Below are 16,226 nucleotides of genomic sequence, written 5' to 3'. Positions count from 1 at the left end.
AAACTTTTCTGGGTTTGCGAACTGTGCGTCCTGCACGTAGCCTAAATCGCTGTCTGAGTGGCTGAACGAGTATTCACTCGTCGTAGTATACGTGTGCCACGTGCAACTGACAGCACACGCTTAAGCTGCTGCTGTCCCCACGTGATTGACCTACGTTATACTGTGTTGACACATCCTTATCGAAGAGCCCCTTCGATATCGAGACCGAAAGTGGTTCCTTAAGGTAGCGGCATTAAGAATACATACAACGCATTCAAAGGCACCGTGATATTCTTTTTACGGTTCTCGACAACAGTGCTTTTATTTGGAACAACAATACAAAATATCTAAAACTCGTGACAGTACTCCTTTTAGCCTTGCGAGTGCTATTAGAAATATACTCAAGAATACGGAAAGGAAAGATGTTGATCAAAGCATTTTGCGCATATTAGTTAAAAATTATGTTTGCAATTTAGCAGCCTTTGTATAGTAGCTGTCGAACCCATTTCGTGAGAGTTGGCAGATATTGTTTTGTACAAATTGGCCTAAAGTAAGCCCCTTACAGGGATTTTTCCCTGTGCGGTCGTCACTGTTCCCCCAGCACCAGCATTCCCTTTTACACCGCAGTGAGGATAAGAGGACTGACAATGTTTGTTGTCATGTTATACACCATGGCACAATTCCACCTACTTACCCAGGCGTCTGGAAATAACCTGCGGGAATGGTACGCTACAGCTCTTTATATGCTGTTTTCTATGTAATGAACTCTGAACTCAAAAGAATATTGGTACCACTTTGGAAGCTTGAAAATGATGCGCGATAACCTGCTTAATTGAAGCGCAGACGCTTGGTTTGCGCCGTGACAATATTCTCTCTTTTCCACCTAGTGGCTCTCCTGATTCCGGAAGAAACCAATCATGCTTTGCTTGGCACGCCTTCGAGGTACAGTGTTTACGGTGCTTGGCTGCTAAACCGAAGATCGCGGGTTCGGTTCCGGCCGCGGCGCTCGCATTTCTATGGAGGCGAAATGCTAGATGCCCGTTAATTGTGTCATGCCAGTGTACGTTATATACCAGATAACAGAAGTTTACGGAGCCCTCCACTACGGCGTTTCTCATAATCATATCGTGGTTTTGGAGCGCAAAGCCACAGGCAATGTTATATTGTAATGTGATGCTTGCCCCTGCAACTGTTCTCTCAACTAGACTGAATAAACATAACTACTTTTATTTTTCTTGTTAACGTGTACGTTTTCCTTCCTATTCCACAGTTTTGTGCATGGGATAAGAGTGAGAACGTGGCCGCCTTGTAGGACTATATTATGAATTAATTCTCATTTATTACCTATGCAGGCGGCATCAGGGGAAGTTGCTCACAATTCCAGCATGCCTGTCGTTTTGATGTTATTCACAGTCTTCTCTCTTCATTTTTTTTGTTTTCACATATTCAGCATACTTACCATCATCGGATTTACTGAGCGCCTCAGCTGCGTACTCACAGATATCATTCCTAATTATGCACCAAATGCAGTTCCCGACCGCCTACCGTCATTCTGACTGTACCGTACCATTTTTCATGTTTGCCTCGAAGACTTCTTGACAGAATATATTTCGTTGATCATCTCTCGTTGTCTACTTCGCTGCGACTGAAATTTTGTCTTACAGCCATGTACAATGGTTGAGTAGAAAATAATCACGACATAGTCCCACATTGACACACATTCTGTCATTCTTCAAGCAGGTTATGTAATGTCTATAATAAATTTCTCATGTAACGTGAATTTAACTTGTGAGCAGTTTGTCTCGTCTTAGTGGCCGGGCATGAAAAATCCGCCACATGCTTTGTTTATATTATATATATATATATATATATATATATATATATATATATATATATATATATATATATATATATATATATATATATATATATATATATATATATATATATATAATGTGTGTGTGTGTGCGTGTTTGCATGCAGAAATTTGTATACACTTCTTATATTAGGTTTTATTGCTATGTTCTGTGTAGCGACCATCGCGGTGTATTTGAAAATGATTTGATTGATTTATTGAACTGGTGAAACCACGCTAACTGAACAAATTAGTTTCACAGAAATTGAAGTAAAATATTCGTTTTTCCTGACTCACTTCATGTACGCAGCGCCTCTGAACACAGAACACAGTCTGTTCCAGGCTGTCAATAAAGTTGTGTCTAAGAAAGAAAAACCAAGCTCTTCAAATTCCCCTTCATTCGTTCATTCTTGCGATGGTCTCACCTGGGCAGAAGTGATGCCTTCAGGTAGTATGCGAGGGATTATTTTTCAGCTTCCTGCTCGTAAAATGATCACGGGTTACTTGACGCGAGCTGGCAAAAAAAAAAGAACGTTCCACACTCGCGGTAACAGCTGCGAGCGGCGTTAACTAGCACTCCGAGGTTTAAATGCGCAGATAGAGTCGATAAAGTGGACGGGAGGACGATCGTCGCCATAGCTCAATTGGTAGACCATCAGGCGCGTTATAAGTGAACCCTCACTTGTACGAACGTCGGTTTAACGAATTCTTGAAAATCACCAACTTTTAGAAAGTGCCCGGCTGTTTCCGCATGCATTCTACACAAAAATCTTTCAGTTAAAGAATTTCTGAATAGTGAATATGTGCAGTCTGAAAGTGGCCCTGTTACCTGTGCAGAACTATCGGATTAGGAAATTGTTTCCAGTGTTCGTCCAGAACCTGAAGAAGAAGAATGCCACGATGAAGTTGTAATGACTAAGGCAGGTTCAAATCCTGCATCTCTAGCCGAGGCTGTAGGGTATATTACAAAGTTGCGAGACTTGGCGTCACAGCAACAAGCTGTGCCAGAGGCAATGCACAGAAACGTAGACTCCCTGGACAGCTTTGTCTCGTGCTCTTTAAGAGCGCCAACACAAACGAAAATTACAGAATTCTTTTCAAAATAACTTGCATTTCACACTGTTGACCCGATATCTGCTGTGCCTAGTGCTGTTCCGTATTCCAGTGAATATTCAGTTCTGCGAACTTTCAGTTAAATGAACTATTTCCTTGGGTTCCTCGATGTTCACTCAAGTGAGAGTTCACTTACAAAGGTTGCAGGTTCGGTCCCGGACTGCGGCAAGTTCTCTGTTCGTCTATTTTAACTTTCTCGACATTTATATTGTACTTTCTACAAGATAACGTGCTCTCTATTTTCGTTGTTTTCATTGTCTGTTGGTTTTCATTAAGGTTGTGTCAATCAATGAAAAACGAGCCCTTAAAAGTCCCCTTCTTTTGTCGCACGTAATGCAGCTCTCCGCTGTGTAATGAGGCAAACAACAGGGTGAATATATGAAAGACGCTGATTTATCACGTAAAAACATTACGCATACGCATGTTGTGATGCCCAGTGCTTTCATTTCACTGTCCCGGCTCCGGAATATATTGTTGTAACGTATTTCGTGAGCGTCTGAGTTGCTGAGATTTCAAAGCACAAGGTTTCAAAAAATTGTTTTTCGGAAGGGTCGCTTTTCTTGCTCCTTTATTATCACGAGAGCTGCAGCTGTCCCAAAGCCATTCCACCCCTGACCATTCGTCCTGCCGTATGACGGATGAGATCGAGCAGCACCTTCAGAAAGTTTCCATGACCGTAACCCTCGGTTTCATCCACGGCATAGCTACTCGTAACTTTTCTTAGCAATTCAGATACGATCACAACTGCCTTTTCCTTGAGCTTATCCTTGGCCTCCTTGGTGACTTTCTTGATGTTGTCCTTGGCCTCATTGTATGCTCCCTTTACGGATAGCTTCATCTTCTTAGCAGCATTTTTCACAGCTTCCTTCGTTTTGTTCCACAGGTCGCGGAAAAAGTACTCGTCACCCTGAAAAAAACCATATAGGTTTGGAAGCTCGACACAATCCGTCAAATTAATTTTTTATCTACATTTATTTGAATACATGTACGTGAGTGTGAAACAGGACGTACACAATGCGCCATGAATGCCGCTCCTCCTAAAGACAGCACGCAAATAACGTTTCTCCTCTATAATTGCGTTGTCCATGAGCAAGGGAAGAACATACGGATGTCATAGCGGATGTATGTGACTGTGTAGCTAAGCATCCTCGGCGCCAGAAATACGAAGAGAGAACAGCACAACAACCAGAGGATAACACCGAAACGCCCTAACGCTATTCACTGTACTCTTTTCCATACTTCGGTGAAAACAAACCGCATTTATAGGCGCACCTTTAAGATAGCGGCAAACAGCGGTGTAGCCTATGCAGCAAATAAAGACAGCCGTTATTCTTGTTCGCATTGTGGTAGAAAGCTGCCACTTGGCAAGTCATGTGATGCGAAGGATAAATTACCACCGATTCAACATAGGAGAATAATTTTCAAGATCTCTAACTATGCTGTTATTCATAGCATAATTAGAGCACTAACTAAGACACAGAAATCACAACAAAATGTGGGTAGGGAATGAGGTGGCTTTAATATATGTGTGAAAATCACCATGCGGTGACATTGTATGTGACAGTTTGTAGGCTCATATCAGGCTGAGTACTATGCTACCATCTGATTCTAACTGAAAAAAATCTGAAAATAAGCAAACAGCCATCCAGCATGTAGCTTTCAGGCTGGAGACCTGATAGCTCGTGAATCAGCACCTCATAACCGCGCACGCTAATTATCCTTGTTTTTAAGGTGAAGTCTGTTGCAGCCATACTTTTGCTATGAATGAACAAATGCGAACATGTGCAGTTTTTTACACTGAATTCTTTTGTAAGCAATATAGAGAATAAGCAATATATGACCACGTGACTGCCGCCTAACGCGCTGCGATTTTAGCGCCCTCAAATGTATCACCGTGCTCAGTGCGCAACAGCAGCTGGTCATGACTTGTTATCGAATCTGGTCGTGTTCGCAGTGACGAGGGGTCCATGTCTAGTGAAGTATGAGGTATAGTACAGCTGTTAGAATCCGCCATTGCCTCGGTCATCTCGTCGATAAATTGCCTGTCGATAGAGCCGGCAACGTGTCGGAACCTAAAGTCACCCTTCGCGTTGGTGAGGTATGGGCCGTCGAGGCTGGTAGGCCTGGATAGTGCTACGTAGACAAACATCAGCAGATGTCGCTTGTCTTATTCGTAGACTACCTGGGTGTATGTGGCGTACGTAGCCTAGTAACGAGGGTCATATATATATATATATATATATATATATATATATATATATATATATATATATATATATATATATATATATATATATATATATATATATATATGTATATATATATAGATAGGAAAACAAGAGGATGCACGTACGAGAAAGAAATACTGTATGTCTAACGTTTCGGCCTAGGCACGGCCTGCGTCATATATATATATATATATATACACAACTCACCTCAGTGGCCAGCTCTTCGTCATTTTCTAGTGTCTCTGCTACGTCATGAAGGATCTCGCCCAGATATATGGCCTCTTGAGCAGCGCTGTCGAACACTCTGTCAACGCTTGACTCTTCCTCAGGAAGGGTATATGCATTCACTGAAATGAAATTAAAAGCTCCAGTGAAGTTAACTTAAACCTCAAGCGCACTCTAGGAAACTTCCTTGTAGGGTACACATAGACTGAATGAAGAGGAGAATACGTGAGTGATAGGGGCTCGTCGCTTGTTGTGCTATTAGTGTAGCGAGAAGGTGGACGATTGAATTCGCAATTCTTAAGTTTTCTATGCATACGCATACACGCATACCGGAAAACGCACGTACGAACTTACATGAATGGGGCTCGGACATCCCCTGAATTACGGTTGACTTGTGGCGAGAGTAATCTCAATGCATAAAACGGGCGGCAATACTAAATTAGACATCTGCGTCTGATGTGTTTTGCCTGTATTTGCTACAAACTACGATGCATAATATAGCAATGCTAAAGTGGATTCTTGGGCGTGTTGGTACGACATAGAGAAAAGAAAAGAGCGCAAAAGACGCAGCGCAAGAAAAAAGGAACGACAAACAACTGCGCTGACTTACAAAAAATCTTTATTCGTCAACACCACGCAATATAAGCTAACGCAGTGCAAAACGATGGCAAGAAGGGACAGTGATCAACAAAAGATAGTATGAACAAACTATCAGTATCATCAGAGCAACCCATGCACATTTTGCGTACAACCATCAGGTAAATAATAAATTTTCTTTCCTGTCAAGGCAAGTGAAGGCCTGCTCACGGACACGCTGCCCAGCCTAACCATTTCCAAAACCTCCATAATTTCTCTTGTCAGCTCGTCCTGATGTCGCTTGATAACCGCACAAAGCTGATACTCAGGAACACAGCCACAGTCGCTGCAGTCAATATCAAGCTGGCCAGATACCATCGCAGAAACGCTGTAAGCCTGTTCGTTCAGATGCTCATCCAGACATCGGCCAGTTTGGCCGATGTACCGTTTGCCACAAGACAGTGGTAGTGAATATACCACAACTTCGGCGCATGGAACAAAGTTATTCCCATGCTTGGTTCTACAAGCGCGGTTTTCCCGATCATCAGGGTTGACAGCCCTGCACAAGCTAGCCAACGTCTCAGGGGCAGTGAATAACATATCAACCTGGCATCTGCCGGCTATTCTCTTCAGGTTATGGGCCACACCGTTGATGTAAGGAATGCCAACAAACTTTCTTTTCTCTGGGCCATTCCCACGAGTTTGAGCAAGCGTCCCTAGGCTCATTTTTATTTCCTTCAGCAGACACTCAACAACGGCTGTCATTATGTAAGAACGGAATCCAGCGTTGGTGAGGCGTTCAGCCTGCATATTAAAGCTGGCCTCAATCTTGTGGTGGCAGGACCTTCGCAGAGCGTGCGAGAAGCAAGAGTCTATTTGTATTTCTAATAAGTTTTGTTATTGTAACACCCAGTTCCTAATTGTGATGCCTTAATACACTGCGCTAGCATATATTGCGCAGTGTTTAAGGTTAAAGCATTGTTATAAGCCTGTGCGGTTGTTCGTGGTTCCTTCTCTCTTGTGCTCCCTCTTGAGCGCTGTTTTCTTTCCGTTATAGCAACGTCCATGTGCACGTTTTTGTTTTAACAAAAAAAACTTTTTTTTTTCGAAATGAACGCGGGTCCAGGCGACGTCTTTCTACCACTACGCAGTAAATTAAGCTATCAGCGACATTTCTAGCATTTTGAAAAACGATGATCAAATTGATGCCATTTACTTCGAGTTCTCTGAAGCCTTTCACGGGGTCACTCCCTCTCTGTTAATCCGGCAGTTGGGACGAATAGGAGCAAATCACAGTTTAGCGGAATCGGAATAGCTCCACGTACATCTGCTCGGTCTAGCGCAGTATGTGAAATTAAGTGGCATGAAATCGAACAATTTATCAGTTAAGAAGCACCACTGTGGTCTACTTTAGGTCTAGTTATATGTTTTGCGTGCATTAATGACATCATTTACGATATCGGTGAACACATGACTGTGCGTTTATAGGATATAGCTTTCTTCAGGTTGTCGAAGAAGCTAAAGAATGAACTGGATCATTAACACTTTGTAAACTACCAAATGTTCTCTATCGATGTTCGCCAGAAACCTAAGCAGCAAAACGCATACGACAAATATGGCGAGTGCTGCAGAAAGGGAACCTTCGTTTCTGGTGGAGAAGTTCAATCTCGCATCTAAATGTGTCAAGCTATCCACGTTTCTTCTCAAGCAAGATCAGTGTTAGAGTACGCAAGAATTAACTGTGATGCATTTGAAGTGGGTGTAACAAACAAACGCAGGAAGGTACAAGTGTTGCACGGTTCATTGTATTCAATATTCATCCACTGACTCAAAAACACGTGTTGAAACTGCTTAAACCACCAGAACTATCGTATCGGCGTCTTGTGACAGGACTAAAACTTCAATTTCTACTTCTATACAGAAGTTAACATTGTTATAGCATCCAATTTTACCGAAATCAGTTGAACTCTCAGGAAATTCCCGACTTCATTTTATTGATATGATGTGAAGGAGCATCAATAAGACACTACCTATTGGTCGTTGTGTTGCAGCTACGTATCTACACATGCGTAAGTTTATTCCTTCCTTGAACTGTTTATAACTGGAACGCCCATCCATCATCAGTTGTGCTGTGCACCTCGGCTAACGCCGTTGAAAAAAGCATAATGGCGTCACTGCAGACCTGAATGCTAAGGCTTATTATGATTATCTTCATTTTTGCACTTAATACTATGAATCACACTTGATTGCTCTAATTTCCTTTTGTATCACGTGCTTTGTGTTTTGATAAGTACTGTTTCATCATGAGTTTAACAATACTTTTTTATTTTCCGTGCTTCATTGGTGTAATTGCAGTTGCGAGAGTATATTTGTATTCCTGATAAAGTTTGTTATTTTAACACCTAGTTTCTAATTGTGATGCCTTAATACCCATTCTGGAGCGACTTTATGGCGAACAATATCCTGAATAAAAGAATGATTAAAATGAAATTTATGGTTGCGCCGGTGTATTGACCCACAAATGAAAGGTTGAGTTGCCTAACATTTTTTCGCTCGCAGATTTCAAATTCTCAGGCTGGAAATCACTAAGAGTAGTGATTATGGGAAATTATGTCAGCTACCTGCGGCTCCCTGAGAAGGTAGCACTATTACTCAATAGGTGAGTGCACAATACTGCAATCAATTAACAGGAAGATAACGACTGCTATAGTTCAAACCCACATGAGGTGAATTACTTGACAAGGGTTCTCTACTTATTGATGGCAAGCTAGGATTATCAAATTATGCAGCAGCACAATTACGATGTGTTCAGAGGGGATGCTGTTCCCGACAGAAAAGTTCAGACAAATAAACTGCGTTACAGTGCACATGGCGGACATCCCGAAGACGTGAAAAAGGTCGCGTCAATAAAGTTTATGATAACGCACAATGTACATACCGAAGAAGTTGAAATGTGAAAGATATGAAAATATTTATTTTGTGGCACACGCATGCAATCTGTTGTGACAATCATCCAGCTCAGTCATGAGAATAATTAGCTTTATTTGTTCATATGAGCAAATGTTACGCTTACCTGCTAAGGCAGCGAGACCCACAAGACAAACGGCTGTGAATATCTGCCGCATGACGGCTGCGAAAAAAAGTAAATATTGCAGTTGTGTGTGACAGAGTGATACCCAGCTTTACGCGCAAATAAATACGGCAGCTTTTCATTACATTTAGCTTTTTCGAGGCAACCCCCTCAAGCCTGTCATTTTTAACATATGAGGACAGCTATAATAACAGAAATATGACTGCTGTACTGAGTAACTGTTCATTACCAAAACTCCTTTGAAGCTACAGCAGCTCTGTAATTAGCAGTCGCACTTGTGATCCTCACTGTACATCATGTTTCATTTAGCTTAATTTAAGAACACAAAATAATATGAGTTTTCAGTGAGCACTTCTACAAGAAAACAATGCCTTATTCGCCCCAGGAACTATTTTGTCTGGGATATATATTTCACAAATGGTGTCAAAGTAAGCGTGGAGATTTTTCTACGTTACTATGACTCACATTTATTTGTGTTTAAGAGGGAACATTGCAGAAAAAGAGCACACAAATCTCAAGTACACTGTGTGCGACTCGACTTACCAATGAAGTGAGCGACGAAACCCTTCGATGAATGTATCGAGCTCAATTCTATGTGAGCTATGACAGCAGCACGTCTTTTATACTTGATGCAATCCGGTGACCGATATTCTTCATGAATAAGCAGATAACGTCCAGCCATAAGATCATTGATCGATGAATAGCGTGCACGTGACCTTGTATATCGCTTCTATCTATAGACAGGCAGTAAAGATTGTTCGTTGCAAAAACGTGCGTCGAAACGCGTCATAGACCTAAATCTGCTAATCTGATCTCGTAAAATCTCTCTTGCGCCCCTTTATTGAAGCCGTGACCTCTCAATATTTAACTCTATGAAACAATGACTTCTTCATTGTCGCTTCTACACAATGAGGACAAGGTCACGATATTGCTTCATGGTCACCACGTGTCGATGGCACCCCTTGTCCGCGTCTAGCGACTACATTCGCTGGCTTGAATTACCGCAGCTTCGAAAAAAAATGTGCCACGTTCACTATGAATCTCATCTAAAAACGTTAGCGCAGCTTGCACTAAGTCGTGCAAGTGTGGCTCACAGCAGAGCTGGTGGGCACTTAGCTGGTCCTAGCTTAGCTAGGCTTTTTTTTTTTTCATAGAGGTACATAAGCAGACTCTCATTTTACGTGTTAGTTATTTCTGCAGCCCGACAAAGCTTTGCAATGTATTAGCACACAAAAAAAACACTGCGTGCTCAGTTCAGTTCAGGGGTTGATTGCAAGTTGATGGCCATGTTCAGGCCATCTACTGGCCGTGATCGCCGTTATTGCTATGCCAAGCATATGCACGGTCTAGGCGGGAAGACACTCAACTGTCGCATTCACTTCTAAACGGGGCCGGGCGCTATTCGGCCTCTTCTGCTCGCTAGGCTGTGGGTTCTTACGCTGCTCCCGAATTTCAAAACCTCCATTGCATGGAGTCTGTGCGCCACCGCATGGGCTCAGAGCTTCATTCCAAATCGCTATGGTCCAACTATGCTTTTGTGTTTACATTCTTAGGATGTCCTATGCATCTCTTGTAGTTTTTCATCGCTGTTGCCGACAGGCCAATTGCTGTTGCAGATTGCAGATTGTTGCAATTGCAGACCATTGCTGTTGCCGACAGGCCGTGGGGTGGCGTCAAGGCGCCTATGGGCAGCTTTTTTTTTCCCATCGCCCTCAATCTGAGAATGTATGCATGGTAAAAATAAAGATTTGATTTCATTTGATTTGAAAAGCCGTTATTCTGTAAATATTGTTAAGTTGGGGTTGTAAGAAAATTCAACGGAATCACATCAATGATCCAAGTATTGATTTACTACTGCTATATATTCTTAAATCGAAACACCGTTTAGAATGGTTCTTGGAGTTAGCTAACACTTTCGATATGCATATTGTACTTAATACCTCATGGCTATGCGAAACAACTTGGATAATTCTGCACAGACGCGAAATAAAGAATGCGCAGAATATCAACTTACAACATTGACACGCTTGTAGTTTGAATTTATTACTATTATCTTTCGTGCATGGTCAGGCTTATATATGATATGCATCCTCACGGGTTCCCAAATTAAGAACGCGGCAGAAGGACGGCTTAAGCTAAGGGTATATGTAAACTATTAAAAAAGCAACATTAGTACTACGAACAAGGAGTGACCAATATATAATCCGGACGCGGTCATTTATGATAATCAGGAAATATTTGTACTGTTCAATAGGATCAACATGATGGCAAACAGTTTATAAAAGTGGAAGTAATAGTAGCAGCTGGAATTTATATAATAGTTCTTCAACAGGTGTCCATTCTTTATGTTGAAGCCTATCTTTCGTCTGTGCATTAAGGCGTTCTATTTATTTCTTACCATCTTATTATCTACGGGGAAAGCCAGTCCTAGCAATCTGTCTTCCTTTCTTTTTTTGTTTGATTTCACTTAAGCTACTAAATTGGCTGTAAGCTGAAAGTCGCATCCACAGCCAGCGTCTGCGTTTTCATTTTCATGCACGACATCCAGGAACATGCATTCAGCCTCCTGGCTTTCTGCATATTTTATTTATTCAGCCTTTACAAAAACTCGTTTATGGAAAAACAGGTCTGTCGAGGCTTTAGGATGGTACTGCTTTAATTACTGATAGCCAGAAAATAACCATGCTGCTCTTTATTTCAGTTGACACTGTTGTTCAAAAATAGAGTTTGAAGTTTTTGTACACGTATACCTTACCATGTATAGACTGCGTTAGTACGCGCGCGCCGGCGCCAGTACGTCTGCCATGGCTACGACGTCACCCCTCTCGAATGCGCATACCGGCGGCGGCGAGTCGCGCGCGGGGGCGGCGGAGTGCGCGGGAGATGCCTCCTCCGGTGCGCCAGCTGTGGAACATCACTGATCCTCGCGCATGCGCAGCACGGCTCCTGAGCAGCGCGCGAAAGTGGCTCGGCTGGGCCTGTGTAGCTACCGCTACAAAAGACGCTGTGCTTCTGCCTTGATGAGGTCATGCAGAATCTGCACAAAGTCGGTGCAGCTCATAGAATTTTGTGGAGCGCAGTTTCTGGTGACGTTGGTCAGCGACATGGACAAGTTGTTGCTTTGACTTCGTGATTTGCTTCCATAGTGGCTTTCGTGATATTCTACTTCGATTCTTTGTACGGTCCCGTTACGTATACCTTCACATTCTCATTGGCATTTTTCACGACTTCCTTTGGTTTGGCCTACAGAGCATGGAATAAGTACTGATTGCTCGCAAAGCGAAAATGTCAGGTAAATAGTCTGCTCTCCACTCACATGCCAAATATACAAATTACATGTAATACACAACCGATAAAACAGAGGGACAAGACAAGGAAATCAAGGGAGACGTTAATTGTTGTTTTAACTGTGGTGCGATGGTTATGACCTGAACTGAAAGGAATTAAAGTAGGCGAAAAGAGCCCTTTCCATCGGCGAGATCCCACTGACGGAAATGGTGCTTTTTCGTCCACTTCAATTCCTTTGGATTGAAATTGATAGTCGCACTTTTATGGGGGCGAAATGGAAACAAGAATCGTGTGCTTATACCTGACGCATATAGGAACCCCGGATAATTTAAATAATCCGCAGTGCCTCAAAACGACATATCTCATAATTATAACCAGGCTCGAGAAGCCCCAGCAATTTTTATTGGGCTGTGGAATTATCTCAGCTGCTTTTCGCTGATGTTGGGTATCACCTGTGGCGCATGGCCACTTACTGGCACGTGGTATGCGGCTCTTTAACACACGTGACTTAGGAAAATGAATTTCGTGACGTACACGACAGGCAGCTCATTTTATTCATGTCGTAAGCTGTGAATCCTGTCGATCATACACTCATGTGCGGTATGCCAGTAGATAGATAGATAGATAGATAGATAGATAGATAGATAGATAGATAGATAGATAGATAGATAGATAGATAGATAGATAGATAGATAGATAGATAGATAGATAGATAGATAGATAGATAGATAGATAGATAGATAGAAAACGGTGAAGTTCCTTTTCTTCTCAAAGAATGGCTATTCGCAGTTAAAAAATTAAAACGCAGGATTGTCGTAGCTTGTTAGCGCTGACAACCAACTGATGCCGTTTTCCTGAATACGCATTTCTCATTAAGGAATATTTTCCACGTGGTTCGTTTATCAAGTCTGACTTTAGTGTAAAATGAACAACCCTTTATTGCCACCAGAGAATCGTTGTAACGAAATTGCTTCTGCCTTATTTTATTGTTGCGAGGTCATAATCGGTTAGGCGGTGGGAAATATATTTTATTAGCGTCTTGGTTAATAGAATTTGAAAGAATAAGCTTTCAGAGAGCTTAAAAATACACACTTTATTGGCCTTCTATTTTCACGAGTGCTGCAATTGTTCTGAACCCTTCCCCACCTGGCCCACAGTCGATCTGTAGCACGGTAAATGAAATTCAGCAGCATCCTTCGCAGAGTTTCCGTAGCCCTATATTTCATCTACTGATTACCCGCTCGCAACTATTTTTTTGTCAGACGTAGCACTATCTCAAGTGTCATCTTCTTCAGCTTATCCTTTGCATCCTTAGTGGCTTCCTTGACGTGGTCCATGGCGCATACTTCCTTTGAGGATAGCTTAATCTTCTTGGCAGCATTTTTCACGGCTTACTTGGTCTTGCTCAACATGATACGGAAAAGTACTCTTCACCCTGTGAAAAGAAAATATCTGCGTATGTAAATTCGTCCATGCCCGTCACTTGAATTTTCTCCTAGACTTATTCCGACACATGTGCGTGTATGTGAAACAGGAAGGAGTCCAGAAATCATGAATTCCATTCCTCCTTAAATCACGAACTGAGATCGCGCATAATCTTTCACGCGTATAGATGCGCTCTCAGTGAGAAAGGAAAGAACATACGAATATCATATCGAATATGTGGGACTACTGTACAGCTAAATTTCCTCTGCGCCAGAAATGTGAACACAGAAAAAAGCAACCGTAAAGAAGACCGCAACACTCTAACGCTATTCACTGCGTGCTTTGAAATATTTATTTATCTAAATATTTAATTTATTTTTTTGCAGATACTGCCATTTAATACAAGATCATAGCAGCGTGGTACATATATAAGTGCATAAAACAGAAAAACCAACAAGGAAAAACGGTCATTGAGTTTCTTCACAAACGCACGTTGAAGAAAAGAACGATTAGAGAAGCAACTTTGCTGCAACAATTTTCAAATCAAGCAGACAATGGCTTGCGACGAAAAAAAAGAAATAAAACACACAAATGATCTCAGCCAGGCCAAAAATGATTCCCACTGAAGGTGTGACTGAAATTGCGAGAGTGAATTCTGTGTAACAGTTTTATCGGGAACTATGGTTCTCGAAAATAAAAAAAAATGTTTGAAAACAGTTGACACGTGCAATGAATGGGGAGGGGGTGGTGGTACAACTAGTAAGCGTTTGTGCATGGTAGCGCCACTTGCTGCATACATGAGAACGCGAGACGTGTCGATGGCAGCCAACGAGGAATATTTCCAACGTCTATAGTCTTTCGATTGAACTTTCGGGTTAAATAATGCTGCGAATGAAATACAACCAGAGAATGAAGGTGATTGCTGGCAGATTGGTAGAGAAGGTCTTAGTGCAGCTTGTAGCCTTGTGCTACAAACTAGTGGATGCCAATTTCCCCTTTCCCATTGAGGCAGGGATGAGTAATACGTGCGAAAGAAAGGAACTGTTCGATTACGTGCCAGGGAGTCGTTAATAATTACAGAGAATCGGTGTCTAAAATATCTCATAGACGGCGGTTATCTAGGCCACACGCTGGTAAGGTATGTCTTTGCGAGTGGGAAAATTTAAGAACTGAAAATTCAGATATTTGCGACGCATAAGAGCAAATCCTGCATGTCATTTAAAAGAGTGACATGCACCTTCTCGTCTGTCTTGAAGAAAAAATGAGCAACTAATAAATGCTATGACGCTGTCATATGAAACTGAAACAAGCGTATTGACAACAAAGGCCGAGAAGCCCCGCACAGCCAGTGGTGGAAAAGAATCGTTAGGTTCCACATAAACACACCCATCGAACAGCAGTGGACGCAGTAAAGGAGGGTATATGTTGTTCCTGTTGATAATGTGATAGAAAGCTGCAACTTGGCAACAAACTTCACCTACAGAAAGGAAAAATTAAATGATGTGTCTATTTTCCAAATGACCTGAGCGATCAGTTCTTCGTCCCTTGTTAATGTCTCTTCGACGTCGCGAATGATTTCGCCCAGATAAAAAACCTCCTGCGCTGTCGAGCACCGTGTCAACACTTGCTTCTTCAATAATATATGCAATCGCTGAAGTGAAACAGCACCACTGGAGTTTAGCGCGCGCTATATAAGGAGCTCTGAGATACCGTTTTCTCGTAGGCTTCAAATACAGGTGAAAGAAGGGGAGTGTATCTCGGCGGACAGAGCCTCGTAGACTGTATTGATCTGTCAAGCAAAACAGGAAGCGACATGTGATTTCCGCTCTAAGAATTGTTAATTTCATAGTTGAAATCATTAACCGTACTCACAACCGGTGATCCTAAGTCAAGGTATCATGGCAAACTGTGGCTCGCGCAGCCGGTAGTATCATTACGCAAAGTATGACATGAAATCACTCAATTTATTAACACAATCATAAGGTCTGCTAAAGCCGAACGTCACATGATAATTATAACGTACAACCTAAACTTGACTACTATTGAAATGTTTCGCTAGAGTTCCCGATTTATTCATTGAAAACTAGGGTTATGAAATTAGTGTAGCTGTACAATTGTGATTAGGTCAAGGTGAACGCTCTTCACGAGAATAAAGATTGGGAACATGTAAACGTGGTATCTGTGCACATTGCTGGCATTTCGATGGTGTGGATGACATCTTGCCAATACAGCCTATAAAAGCGTGCAAAATTCTGAAGAGTGTCTATTGTGACGCACCCGCTTTGTAACGCTATGCACTCGCTGTATAACGATGCACCCGCTGTGCAATGAATGTTACACTTAGCTGATATGGCAACAAGTCTCACAAGACTAACGGGTGTGAATATCTGCCGCATAATGCCTGCAAAAAAAATATCGTAATTTTTGGTAAAACAATACGACCCAG

Source organism: Rhipicephalus sanguineus, chromosome 3, assembly GCF_013339695.2.
Source record: "Rhipicephalus sanguineus isolate Rsan-2018 chromosome 3, BIME_Rsan_1.4, whole genome shotgun sequence".
In the NCBI taxonomy this organism is placed as follows: domain Eukaryota; kingdom Metazoa; phylum Arthropoda; class Arachnida; order Ixodida; family Ixodidae; genus Rhipicephalus; species Rhipicephalus sanguineus.
The sequence above is the reverse complement of the archived record's forward strand: the minus strand, read 5'-3'. Positions refer to the sequence as shown.